Source organism: Callorhinus ursinus, unplaced genomic scaffold (genome assembly GCF_003265705.2).
Source record: "Callorhinus ursinus isolate GAN/ISIS: 27379988/994484 unplaced genomic scaffold, GSC_fseal_2.0 scaffold1, whole genome shotgun sequence".
Lineage (NCBI taxonomy): Eukaryota > Metazoa > Chordata > Mammalia > Carnivora > Otariidae > Callorhinus > Callorhinus ursinus.
Window position 1 is genome coordinate 51,178,635 of NW_027397063.1, and position 14,650 is coordinate 51,193,284.

At 41.2% G+C, this 14,650-nt stretch overlaps 1 protein-coding gene across 32 annotated transcripts in view; it reads right to left on the reverse strand.

Moving 5' to 3' along the window:
- The window catches only part of ZBTB20 (zinc finger and BTB domain containing 20), a 777,345-nt gene that overhangs the window by 93,759 nt on the left and 668,936 nt on the right, over positions 1–14,650 (reverse strand). The gene's annotated exons all lie outside the window — the stretch shown is intronic.

The following is a 14,650-nucleotide window of genomic DNA, read 5'->3' on the forward strand; positions in this document are numbered from 1 at the left end:
CTTCCTTCCTTCCTTCCTTCCTTCCTTCCTTCCTTCCTTCCTTCCTTTCTTTCTTTCTTTCTTTCTTTCTTTCTTTCTTTCTTTCTTTCTTTCTTTCTTTCTTTCTTTCTTTCTTTTTCTTTCTTTTTCTTTCTTTCCTTGAAACAATCAAAAGACTCCACGTTTTCAAATTCCATAGAAGACTAATAATTGAATAATTTTCTCACATCTCTGTTTGCACTTTCGCAGTCTGGTTGCATTGATTTGTGTCTCATAAGTAGACATTTCCTTTGGTGGTTACAAATCAATGCTATAGAACAAACCTGTCAGCACACTCCCACCTCCCCTGCTCCCCACTTTGGAGTTTGAGAAACAAAGCAGTTTTCTTTTTAAAAATTAATTTCATTGGTTAGTTAGTAATATACTAAAAGAAGAGAAAGTCCCAGAGTTTTTTTTTTTTTTTAAACCAATTCGTGGGAAAAAGAACTCCTCCCAGGCTGGTCTCTGCTCCTTTCTCACCGCCTAAAGCAGAGAACTGCCTAGTGGGAGAGCGGCGCTCGGCTGCCACGGCTCCTGGTGTGCTCTGTTAACCCAATTAAGGTCCTCGCCTTCATACATCACAGGGCTGCCCAAAGCAACACACTGTGATGTCACAGTCAGATATGATTTCATGGCAGGAAAAAAACAAAAAGGCAGAAAAGGTTGAATGTATTCTGCTTTTATTCAAATCTTCTAAGAGAGGGCAAAAGGGAAGATACTTTTTTTCCAAGAGAAAGAGAGCACAAGCTTTCTCACATGAATGTGAAAACTCAGTTCTGAAGGTACCCTGGTGCTTTCACCCCAAGTGGATAAGTATGAATAAAGAAGCACAAAGAAGTACTATCATCAATCTGAATGCTCTTACCCACACTTAGCTACAGGTGGAAAGCGGGCAGGCACTATTTGATTTACCTAGATTAAAAGAGCAATTTTCGGTCCTCTTTTTTTTTTTCCTTTTAAAAAATAGCCAATCGATTTTGGCCTCGCTATTGCTGACTGTACCAGGTCCATTTCAATACACCGCTGATTAAATGGTATGTTCATGGCTGAACGCACTACGGCAGGAACAAGCAGAAGCTGCTGAAGGAATGGAGACGGGAAACCAAAGCCCTCAGCTCCAGAAAGCCGACAGGCTTACCCTGCGTTCGGTACTCCGTGAAGGCCACAAGTACCAGCCCTTTGCCAGTGGACTGCAGATAGCACACTTGAACAAGCTGAAATATGATTCTGGGCATTGGAAACCTGGGATTCATTTAAGCTTTTTAATTCTGACCTTAAGAATTAAAGGAGGCATAAATCAAAGTCCTTTGATTTTTTTTTTTTTAAAATACGGATGGGGGACTATAATATTGTGTCCTAAGTTGCAATGACATCAGAAATGAAGGTGGAAATTGGCTTCGCAGAAACTGGCCTATTAAACTGCACTATGAAAAAGTTACATTTTCATAAGTTACAGTTAGAGAGTCATCTACCTGAAGGGGATCTAGTTAGAGACACTGGTTGGTGAAATTGCATGAAAAAGAAACAAAGAAAGAATATAGGACTTTAATGTAGAGTGACTCTATGTTGGGATTCACTCGGCAGCCCACAGAAAAGTGAGAAGATCTCCACTAGTTCTGGGCAATAACCATCTGGATTATCATGAGAAAGTACAACCTTAACCAAAGTGTGTGGCTGGAAAAATATGCCAGGGAGGGACTCCTTCAGGTCACTCTTTAAAGAGACCTAAGAGCCGCGGATGTTTCTTCAGAAAATGCAAAGTCCACCTGACAGGTGAAGCTGTAGTTACAAAATGGATCCCAGGACACAGGAATTGGATCTGGGAATTGGTGAAATCCAGTTTTAAAAAGTGAACCTATTTTTTTGTTTTTTCCTTGTGCCTACTGCTTCCTCCCTCCCCCCTCCTCTCTCTTTTTTTTCTCTCTCATTATTGTTTACTTAATCTGAATCTTGGCTTTAATGGACACTGAAATGTGTCCAGAGGTACTATTAAGATAAGAAATTTCAGGAAGAAAGATTTAATGAGGGGCTTAGGAGTTTTGGGAGGAGGAAGAGAAAATTATTTAGAGAGAAATGAGGGAAAAACTAAGTTAAATATCAGAATCAGCATGATGGCTGTCGACGGGCTTGTGAGAGACACAGATGGTCTGCATTCTCCAGAACAAAAACAAACAGGAAGTAACAGGGCCAGAGCCCCCTCTCCCCTCCATTCCTCCCTCTCGGGTAAACTGGAAAAAAAAAAACAACAAAAAACAAACCCAAAACCAAAAACCAAACCCGAAATGCGTTCAGATCAAAAAGTTTTCCTTTAAGTGCTGGAAAGTGACCAAAGTAAAAGAAATATGGGAGAGCTAGGTCTAGCAGGTAAAATGTCAAAGGGACATCAGATTTGGGGGGTGGAAGAGAAATTGGGAATTAAACCTGCACGCTTTGGAGAAAAGTCAGACTCTGTAGCTAACTAATGTAGCAGACAGGTGGCAAATTTGAATTCTGGAGGAGAAGGAAGTGCTTCATTTTGGGCAGTCCGTTTTCTGAAGGAGGGTTGGGAGGTGCTGGGGTAAATGACTACTGCGGGGTGCAGAGGGGGACAAGTGTCTTAGAGGAGAGCAGCAGAGGTAATAAACTAGGGAGCTGTCTGGGGCACACTGAGTCAGGCTTTCAGTTTGGATGGTAACACGCTCTCAGGACACGGCTATGACTTCGAAAAAACCGTCGCTGGAACGGATGGCTATTTGCAGGGTTAAAAACTTCAAGCTCTTCCATTCCTGAGTCTGAATGCCCAAGTTCAGCAAGCGTGTACACACAAAGCAAAAAAAAAAAATCCACAAAATGGGGGGTTCAGGGCCAGAGAGGAGGTTCGTGAAATGCACCCGTCACCTCCTTGCCCACAGCCCCAAACAGCACAGAGTTCTGGCAGGGTTACTGCCAGTGAAACCGGAGATTTACAAGCCTTCCTACAGAGATAAACCACCCCAGGTCCCCTATGACTCCAGGCAGCAGTGAGGACAGTTTTCATGTTCCAAAACTAATTGGACAGTAAGGAGTGTCTGTATGAGTGAAAAGGGGGTGGGAGTGGAGGATGGAAATAAAAGGGAAAAAAAGTGTCCTTGTTGAAAGTTTTAAATTACAGGCTCAGTAAAAAACTGGCATTCCACCACATCCGGTCTAGTTACCAAATGGAAAAATAGGGTCATTAACATGTTTATTTGAATTACATTAGTCCTTCTCTTTCATATTTAATTTATTCTGTTAGAAAAAAAAACACAACACTCTGCATGTTGGTGAAAGGCGGGAGTGTAATGGATCGGGGAGCTGAAATGCAATGATCTTTACCCATTATCTACCCCTCTAAGGCTTTTCAGAACTTACTAGTATCATGCAGGGATTCTGCTCCTTAGGAAGAAGGGAAGGGTGCAGAAAGATGTAAGGTACAGCTGCCTCTCAGTTATTAAAATAATATTGGAACACATTTGAATTAAGGAGTGGGAGTGGGATTTGCCTATGGAAAGGAAGTTCAGGAAAAGAGACAATGACCTCCTCTTTGGATTGAATGTCCACACACAAGGTTGATCCTGGGCTTACTGGATGTTCTCCACAGGGTATGGATGTTGTAGAACTCAGGGAAATCTCTGTGTTATTGGTATTCCAGGTGTTAAAAGGTCACGTCTTCGGGATGATCTCATGAGCCTTGCCATTGTCCAAAAGAGTTCAGATTGACTTTAGTAGAAAGCAAGGATAATGTGATACATTCAGGGGAAAATGGAAGAAAGTCTATTGTTGGTGTCCAGAGATGACCTGGTTATCATGTGGTGGTGACAAGAAAAGGACATAAAACTTAGTATCACTAGACCATCCTTGCTCTGTGACTTACTAGCTACACTCGTATACAGAATTTAGTCAGTTTTCCTCATCCATAAAATGGGCACATGCACAGAGTTGGGAAGTGAGACGGTCTATGTAAAAGTGTCCTCTAAAGCACTATACGCCTGTAAGACATTCCTGCTTCCTGAAGACTGTGGTGTCCGGTACAGGCCAAACAGTTTGCCAAACGTGCTTAGAAACGGGATTGGAAACAAAGCAGAAAAGGCTCTGACAAAGCTGAGGGGGACTCGGATCTCCTATCTCAGTGCTGACTGGTTGTATGACTCGTTACCAGCAGGGATTTCTCACTGGGGATGTTGACCTTGGGTTCACAGACTGCCTCCACAGTAGGTTGCCACCTACTCACAATGAGTCATATAAAGTTCAAATCTTACTTCGTGCTAGCAGCGCTAATGTAGAAGTAAGTAGTTTCGGGGTTTTTAGTGGCAGATTTCTGCTGGCACTGTGGAAATGGTAGCCCCAGCTTCTCACTGCAGCACAGATCAGCTAGAACCAATCTAGACTTGGCTCTGGGCCCCTGAGAGTGCCAAGTCCAAGTTCCAATGGGACCAACTGGCTAGGCCAGCATTGTCTTGTGCCTCTTCTTTAGGATCTCCAAAACGAGTGACAAATTTCAGTCTCTACCTTTTCCTTAAGGGGAGTTTCTCACTCTGCTACAGACAGAATCACCTTTGCCATTACCATTCTTCCTTTTGGTCATGTTGATTGAACATTTTGCCAGCTCCTTGTAAGCTGAACCTTGGCCCAAATATAATTGCATTCACATCAAGATGATTCTGGTTAGAGCCCAAAGCCTCCTTAGGACATAATTTTGACAGAGGAAGGGGAGAGTTAAGTCACAACAGCTCTGGAAGAAGCCAGCGGCAGCCCATGCATAGGACAATGTTTCTGGATGGAGTGCTTCGGTGTATGCATACATGCATGCCTAGACACATACACAGGGACAGGAGAAAGCTCAGAATCAATGAGATAACCATGATATAAGATGAAGATTCCCATTCATAAGGATCAAATCCAGAAATGGATATTGTACATGTCTACAAGGTAAGGAAAGGCTTGGGTAAAGTGAATATAGATTTGTTTATCCAGTTCTAATATATGTGAATTAGAAGTCACCTTATTCCTCTTTAAAAGAAAGGGTTTAAGACAAAGTAAAAAACTACTTGACACAGTAGGCAGTAAACTTATTAAAATTTGTTAACGGTGGATGACAGAAACAGTATCACAAAGGTTTAGCTAAACTCATGGATAATAAGTCGATAGTGGTTTTCTCATGGAAACTCAGATGTCTGGAGGAAAGTCACCCCAATTCTTGAAGTTAGCAACCAGGACAATTGCGTCTTATATCACAAGTTCCTGGGCCTGTAATCAGAAGGTGAATGTTGAACTGAAAAGATTTAGGGGACTGACCCAATGGGGGCTTTTCTTATAACCATACGGTCTTAAGAAATTCGGGGCCAAGTGAGGTGCTGATTTGAGGCATGCTGGGCCCAGAAGTGCCACAAATTCTTGCACCTACAGCCCCACGTCATACTGCCTAAGTCATGCCACTCCCTCTCTGCAGCAATGGTGATTATCTCCATGTTACAGATGAGAAAACAAAGGATCAGAGAAGTTCAGAGAGGAAAAGTAATTTGACAAGACACACAGCTGTGGAGACAGACTTGGGATTTGAACTCAGGATTATCTGTTTCCAAAGTTATCCTACCATACTGTTTCTGTTTTCTGCCCAGTAGACTGAGTAACCTGTTAAAGCTGTATGAAGTCTTGTTCTTCGTTTCCCCCAGTATCTAAACAGTGTGTGCAGTAGCTTCTTGCTAAGAAACCATGTAAACATCTACAGCTTTACCTTAAGATGTCTCCAGCTCTCATTAAGAGGGAACAAGAGAAGCAAGCAGATCATGAGAAGGTAAAAACATGTAGCTAGCAACACGTGCAGCTATGGATTGCCATAGAGGACCACAGACTACAATGTAAATGAATAGCAACTTTCTCTATCAGCTCATCTAGAGATTCATTCTTAGTTTTCCTAACCTAAACTCACGTATTTCAAAGAAAGTAACATCCAGGAAGTGAGTGAATATCATGGATCCAAAAACCTCCTTGATTGACGAGTTCTAAGGTTGAATGAATTATCAAAATGGGAGATGAAAAGTTTAAGAAATGTCTGGGTGGTGAGGAGAAGCACTGGGAGGACAAGAGAAATTAGAGAAAAATCCAGAGTTTACTTTCCCAGACTCTGGGTGACTTAATCCTCCTGAGCTTGGTTTTCTCTACGTTCTGAAGAGTTTGAATTCAGTTGCAGGAGGTTTTGTGATGCAAGAGTGTTGCTAGCCTAAAGGCTGTGATAACATATTTAAGGAGCTTTCTGCCCCTCATAACAAAAATAAAAAGCCTTTCAGAATTATTTATGCCTTTGAACATGTTGGTGAATACTTGTATCTTAAATTCTGTCCTTGTAAAATGAGGCCATTTTAAAAAATATATTCAAAATTATTGTATATGTTTACAATGGATAGGAGCCATTTATGTATATTATGAAAAATTCAGGTAAAAGTAAAGGCATCTGTAATCTTTTTGCAGGGTTCTCTTCCTTTTCCTTTACATTTCTGCTTCCTTTCTTTTCTTCCTCTCACCCCCCCCCCCCACCAAAACCAGGATTTTAGCACAGGTGGAACAGGTTTCTGTAACACTGACTGGCAACTCATTGCTTTCATCAGTTTCCCCTCAGAGCTGGACTCTCCAAATAGTGACGATCCTTGGCCGGTGAAAAATCAGTGTGGTTTGATATTATTTAGAAAGGACTGATATAATTCTCTGAGCAGAAATTCTTTCATTCTTTAAGAACACTTCCTACCTGAAGACTTACTTTCCCTCCCCACAGATTTTACAATCTCACTGCAAGAGAGGCCTGGGATTGTGGCATTATGGAGCCTGGCCAGGCTATGTCATGATATCACTGCTTAACTGAACTAAAGGAACTGATCAGTGCCAAAGAAGAAAGAGAGTATGAGAAAAATATCAGGGGTTATTGTCTAGACCCAGAAAAAAAACTCCCCAAAGAAGGCCTTAAATGTATTAAAAGGCTCACAACATGTACTGACTGGACTCCCTTCTCCTTCCAGGCAGTAATCTTGACTATAATACTTAATTTTCCTAGCCTCTTCCTAATGATAAAAGCCCAATGAAGAGTGGTTAGCTCAGCCCCTGGGATTGAATCCTGACAACGCTAAGTTGCTGGGGTTGGTCTCTGCTTGGCTCATGTCCTTTGACTTGGGGGAGGAGGGGTGTCTAGCAGACAGAGCATTAGAGCGATGACCAGCAGCTCTGAGCTCTTGGTTCTGGCTCTTGATGCTAATTAGATGTGTTGGGCAAAATGGACAAAATGACTGAACTGTCTAGGCTAAATGCTTTCCCCTGCAAAGTGAAGGACTCCTTTCAAATCTAAAGTTCTGATTTTGTGAGTCTTGTCTGGCTGGTTTTCTTGGTCAGAACGTGGGTTTCATGAGGTTAACATCATAAATTCAGTTCTCATACAAATAAGATGGCTCTTTATAGTGCTTCACACATAGTACTGGCTCAATAGATATTTGTTCAATGAATAAATGTCTTGGTATAAAGAAAAACTCTATTTCATAGTCAAAGATTCTAATTTAGGTTAAAATGGAGAGCTCTCAAGAGAGACCCCAGGGCTTGGTACCAGTGCATCTGAGCCCCTGGGAAAAAGAATTCAAAACACGGGTCTCGCTGACGTCCAGCCGGTGGTACTGCTATGGCTAGTGGCGGTTACCATTTGTTACTCCTCAGATCAGCTGAGAGTACACGTCCCAAAACCCAAAGACATTACAGTAATCCTAAGAGAATTCCCTGAATTTAAGATTACACAAACAGCTCATCAATTCCTCATGTTTGATTGAGGTATGCAAATTACAGATATTTTCCTCTCCATTTCTCTTGTGGGAAAAGAGAAGGCTGCTTCCACTGCAGGTCACCTTAGTTCCTACAGACATGGGAAACAAGTCAACCAGTATTAAAGCTCTACCTCTTTGTAAAATACTTGAGCATAGACTTTGCCCGTGTTCAGGATCCCCAGTGGTTCAGGCAGTGATCATGTGCCTCAGCTAATGAGAATCATGTCATAAAAGGACACGTAAACATATAAAGTAACTGAGACAATAGTATCAACCACCTGATCAGTGTGGTCAGATATACCATAATTTGAATTCTTTGGCTATCCTTTAAAAACTAACTAAAAAGAGGAATTAGAACCGGAAAGATGAGCACTCAAGCACTGGAACAAGTAACCTGGGGTCATAAATGTTCTTTGACATCTTCAGTGTGCGTACAACAGCTAGGGTTTTGTTTTGTTTTCTTTTGTTTTGGGTCCCATGAGTGGATCATGTTCCCCTTCTCCTCTCCGACCAGAACCTGGCCAAGTACAGATGTTGAGGGTGAACGCCAGTCGCACGGTGTTGACAGAGCTCCTCTCACGGCCTGCAGAACTGATCTACTGAGTGTCCCATCTCCTGGTCAGCAGCGACAAGTAAACACTGGTTTTATTTTAGTAGCCCTGCTGTACTTCCGCAGGCAGCTGTCCTTACTGCACACAAGCAGTCCCTCTTCTCAGGGGGTTGTAACTCAACCATCAAAATACCAAAATATGCTCTGGTTTGAAACTTGGTGCACAGAGTCCCAAGCCCCAGAATGACTGTGGTTTGCTTCCAAATTTAAGAAAATACTGAGTTTTGTAGGTTATTTATTTACTGTTTTCACATATGTTTGAAGAGTCTTTTAAACTTTCCATAGGAAAATGTACTAAAAAAGACATGCCATTTTAATACCTTTAATGATTCATTCTGAATTTCAGCACGCCACTGAAAGGACCAAATGGTGGGAAAAAAAAAGAGTTTATTTGTTTTATTTTCTTACCAAATACAGATGTTTTGACCACTTGGGTCCTCATCAGTGTTCAAAATATTGGTGTGTTGTAACATAATAAAATAAAGGCGCTAACTTCTTTGTTTTGTTCCTTTCAGTGATGTGCAGAATGGATTAATGAGTTCTTGTTTTTGGCCCCTGTATAACTCAAAAACTCATTTCAACTTAAATAAATTAAGTAAGTAATTAGTTCATAATATGGCCTAATCACCTCTGGTATTTTGAAACAAACAAAAACACAAAAATGGCTGTTGCACCATTTGTACTTAATTACTTCCATATAAAATACCCGTGTGGATTTTATTACAGGTGACATAAATTTCAAGTCTAAGCTTTGTTTGCTATAGAAACCTGGGCTATGGGATTGTGTAGACTCTCTACCCTTCCCTATTATTTTCCTAAAGAAAGACAGTCTATGGAACTGCATTCTTGCTTTCTTAATTGGCAAAGGAAAGCACTTTATTTCAAAAACTCTGGAGAATAGGTTACTTCGTACAGAGGCTCAAAGGATGTTAATAGAAAATAGTATCATTTCTAGAATTTTTGCAATGTTCAATTTTTGCTCTTAGCGTCTGAACAGTTCTTGTTTGCATACATGTCTATCTGGGGATTGCTCTTGGTGATCGGGACAGCTTATGGAAATCCTTCCAGATGAATATACCCAATAGAGCAAAAAATTGTGCTATGTCTCTAATGTAAGGGGAAAAAAAAGACTTTTTAACAACTGTGTAATTGTGAGTTCTAGCCTTAAAGGAACTTTCTTGGCTTAGATTTCTTCCAACCTCCCTCTCAGATACTTAATAATCAAAGTATATGCCAAGAAACTAATGATGCAAACCAGAGTATTGCACATGAACTTGGACCTCTTTTCCATTGTGTAGTGTGTACAGTGTGACTAAGATTGGATCTGGAAAGTCAATGACAGAGAAGAGACAATACAACATGACATACAGCAAGGTGCCACTATCTTGGGGAGATTCAAAGACACATTTCCTATCCTTCATAAATGGGGATAAATAGACCCAGTATAGGTTCTGAAGTTTCTAGGCTATTCTGACAACCAGCTGCAAAAGGAAGAAGGATCAAACCTTCATTAGTAAATATCCAAGTCATTTGCTTGGCATGAATCTACTGCCATGTCAGCTGCACACCTCACAGTTCTCCAGGTGATATTTGATATTATCATGCATTGGTAGTACCTTTTGAGTTCTGACGCAGAAACTGAAGCACAAATAAAAATTTTCCCAAGCTGTGACAGCTTTATGGATGTCACTCATTTTAGAATTTAGACCAACTTTCCTTTGGATGTTTAACCTGGGAATGCTTCTCCTTTAGCTTTCTGACTCATGCAAATCCTTCCAATGCAGTGTTGCAAACTTTGTTAATTGTAGCCATTCATTCACTTAGTGATGCCTTATACATAGTAGAAGCTCGATAAACACTTGCTTTCTAGAATAGAACTAGCCTTATCGTAAGGGAAAAGGGGGTGCATAATAGATTTCTAGATGAACCTGAAGGAGCACTAATAGATGTTGACTATATTAAAAAAAATCAAGCAGTGAAAACAGTTGGTTTCTGATACAACTTCCCAGGGGAAGTAGGGAAGTTTCATTACTCAGGGCATTTTAAACTATAATAGACAAAACACTAGTGGGGTATGTTGAAATAAAATATGCGTAGTCCGTCTGTGAATTAGTGTTTACTTTCAATATAATTATAAGTGAAGCAACACTGTAATGGGAATTTTTCATACACACCAAAGCTATGGCTACTATGTTTCCACATCGACCATATGTTGCACATATTGGTTGGCGTGGATGTGTATCCCTACTGCCCTCTAGTGGATGAAATGTAAGACCTACCTGATCAGACCGATCTAACAAGCTACCATGGCTTGGGGGTATATCAATCCTTAATCATTTAGGGTAGAAAGAAAATAGCTGTGTTGATGCATTTTCCATCAAATTATAAAATTGAAGGGCATTAAAAACAACAGAGTCAAACTCTGTAATTAAGACTGCCATTTAATGTTTGTTCGCACACGGTATTCATTTCTGTGTATCCCTGCCAAAGATCCATTGTGTAATGTTGTCCTCACATGACATTAAAAACACCAGTTCCCTGGAAAATGTAGAAAAGAAACCATGCTGCCTTGAAATACATGGAGTTTACTTTTGGAAACAGAAAATTAATACAGATGCAGTAAGATAATTTGGAACACAAATAATGGCCAGAAGAAACTTGAAAATCAGGACTGCTCCTTAAATCTAAGCAAGCATATTAGCAATCTATGGGTATGCTGGCTGAGACTCAGAAGAGGGCAGGCAAAACAGGCTTCAGAACAGGGAAGCTGATTTGAAAAGGACAGACTGAACACACTCTTACCTATAGTAACGGGGCAGGAAAGTAAGTCTAAACACACATTTGGTGCTGAGGTATATATTTAATGCTATCATATTTAGGCTGCTTTTCAGGTATAGAATCCAGATGCTCTACTCTACAGTAAAGAAAGATATGGATCTGTATAGTTCTGTGGCATTTTGTCATTAAGTCGAAGGATAAATCTGAAGGCAGATCTCTTTGTATAATATTAATTATTTTAAAGGATCTAGATTTTGATCACTAAATTTAAGTCTCAAACTTAGCATGGGAAATAATTCTCCTAAAATACTGAGAGGACACAATTGTACAATCTGAGTTGCAAAAACAACTGATATACTGGGTCGAGTAAATGAAATCTGAATGAAGACAGACATACCCAAAGCATGCCTTGTGCAGCAAGCCAATGGCCATTATTGTGAATGTTGAGGAAATAGATGGACTAATTATTTAGATATCATAAATTATTAGAAGCTGGTGATGTGGGGCTAGATGTATAGTTGAGGGGAGGCGGACCTAGTTGGGCATGGAGTCAGACTGCTCCCTTGGAGTGAGTGACAGTTTTTACACTACCTGATCTGGTAAGGAGTGATGGTTTAGCTATCAAAGGTAGATTAGATTCCAAAGGACTTCTCCTTTTCAACTTAAAAAAAAAAAAAAAAAGGCAAGAGACCTACCTAGAGAAAGTGAAAAATCTCTTTCAGGAAATCTCTCATTACCTGAGTGACCTAGAAGAAAATCTGACCGAATAAATATCTAGGAAGCTTGGTTTTCATCTCAACCAGATTTCCATACAGCAATTAGCATCTCTATAGACAGGTGACTGGTAGCCCTGGGAGAGCTGGGGGTGAGCAGTATGGGCCACAGGGCAGAGATACAGCCCATTTCCTACTTAGCACCACGGACAGAGCTGTCAGAAACATCCTTGGGAGTTAGAGATCTACCCAAAGACATCAGTGCTGCGTTTTAAAGATGCGTCTTCTCCCCAGTATGACTGGTTTGTGGAATTGTGTTGGAATTGTGTTCCGCTGCCTCCCTGTAGTCCAGCCGTTGGAGCTGAACAGGGCTAGCTCTAAATAAAAAGATGGCTTGCCCACCTGTACACGTGGATGAAGGCAAGGTTGACACAGGAGAATGATGTCTCCTTGACCTTTCTCTGTCACGTTCTGGTTTTTGAAAAATCACACTGGTCTGAGGAATAATATCCAAGCTTTTCCATGACAAGATGAGGCCACGTGTATTTCAGCCTTCAGATCTCTAGGACACAGAGATTGCTATGGGGCAGAACTAAGGGAGAGAGTAAGTAAAGACAACTTTAAAAGGAAGTCAAGAGCCTCTATTCCATCTCCTGTCATGGCAGATCGCAAATCAGACCCTCTTTTCCCTCGCAGTTCTGGTCTTGACAGGGTGAAAGGACTATTTGGTTCTGTAACTGAAGAACAGAATCTGGGAAATTAATCCCTCTCACACATGAGCAGTGAGTGGGTCTCCTTTTCTGCCCTGCTGACCCTTGATGTAGAGACCTCGTGTTATGAAAGAAAGCATCCTGGCACAAGCTGTCTGGCCTTAAATCTCACTGTCACTTGCTGAGGATTTGGAGTCAAAGCTTTCACCATTTGATTGTTAATCAGAAACTTATTATTTCTGAAAGAATCTGATGGTAGGAAACTTCTGGGTTGCAGTTTTCATATATTTTTTGGGGGGGTTTTCTTTTATATCTTTTGTTTCGTAGCCCTTTCTGTCCACAAGGAAGTTTATGGACGGTATAAAGGGAGGTGGAAGCTGGAATTTCTGTCAGCTTAGTATACATGTGCGCCAAATGGTAAAGTCCTTACTTTAAACCCCAGCAAGACAAGATAAACTCTGTCTGCCCAGCAGCCTTTCAGAGGCATTAAGGGTAAGAGAGAAGGTAAGTAATTCACTATGCGTCCCCATTTCTATAATGGGGAAGGACGTCTTGATACATTTACAATACTCCTCTGGGGATATTTCATCAGTTATACCTAAACTCTAATGGACAATAATTGATTTGAACTTTCCACTTAGCACAAAGCTGTAAACAGCTTCACTGCAGCCGGCAGCAATGAGCCGACGTTTTGTAAAGTGGAGAGAGATTCAGAAAACTTTTGTACTGGGTCAGGCCGTAGCCTAACAGCTTTTGTATCCAGGGAAGAAACAGTTTGTCCTCCTGGTTTTAATAGCTGGGCTAATCGAGTTTCAAGCCTGCAGTAGGTATAGGTTATCTTTTGAAGGCATTCCATTTTAACCCCTCACTATTATGATGGTTTTACAACCTGCCATAAAAATGCACTCGTGATTTAGACATACATCAAGACACACTCAGAAACATAACTCTCAGAATGCTAATTTCCTGATGAAGGGGAAAAATAAGACATTATAGTCATTTTTAAGACTGCATTTGTTGTTTTCTAAACTCTCTGTGGTTGGTGAACCTCTCAAGGAAAATACTCCCTCTCCCTCAACATCCCTCATCTGGTTGACATCTGTCTCTTATCCTCCACACCCACCCCCACTTTGCTTCTGCCCGTATCATCATGCCATCTCTCACAGGATGGCCAGAAGAATAATCTGCTGCAAGGAATGGGCCGAGCGTGAGTGTATCTCTGTCCCACAGCTTCTGTAGCCCCCTCCCTAGCCCTGGTGAACAAGCAAGTGGACAAAGTTTGGAGGAGTTCTTGTCCTTTCTAAATCTGTTTTCTCTCTCCCTCATGCATGACAGCCGGGTAAAAAAATGAAGAGATATAGAAGACTAAGTACAGTTTGTGTAGACCACTGGATCTTCTGCTCCAACTGTGGCTTTCCTGCCTTGTCCTGGGGATTTCTCACAATGGGATTCAGGGCACACCAGGAAGCTGCTCTAAGGCAACAAAGGGCAGAGGGGCCCCTCTGGAGTTGTTGCTGCCACTTCTCTGGTGTCCAAGATCGACAAACCTCATGGTAGTGAAGTAGGACCTCCTATAGTCACCAGTGAGAGCTCTGGGAAAGCCATTGTAGTCTGATGTGTGAGGAACCCACAGAGAGAAGGTACATTTTGTGGATCTATTGCTCTCTGTCATTCCCTTATGTGAGTTTGACACAGAATAGGAATTTTTTGGTAATTCCGCTAATGAGATTAAGAGAGCAAAAACACTTCGTTGTCAGAAAATAGGTTTACCCTCCACCCTGCCATTGTGGCTCCCTTTCTAGAAATCTACAGGAAAAACAGGGTACAGTCAGACATTTTATAAGATGTTGTCCAGATTCTGAAGTGGATTAAAATCAAACTAAACATAACTTGCTCCACTTGGCCCTTGAAACAACGCTCTGTAGATTCCAGACATGAAGCCTGGTGTTGGTCTTGATTTTACTCTTGATTATACAGGTAACAGTAAACAAGGCATGCAAACTTGCAGAGCCTTAGCTTTCCCATTTC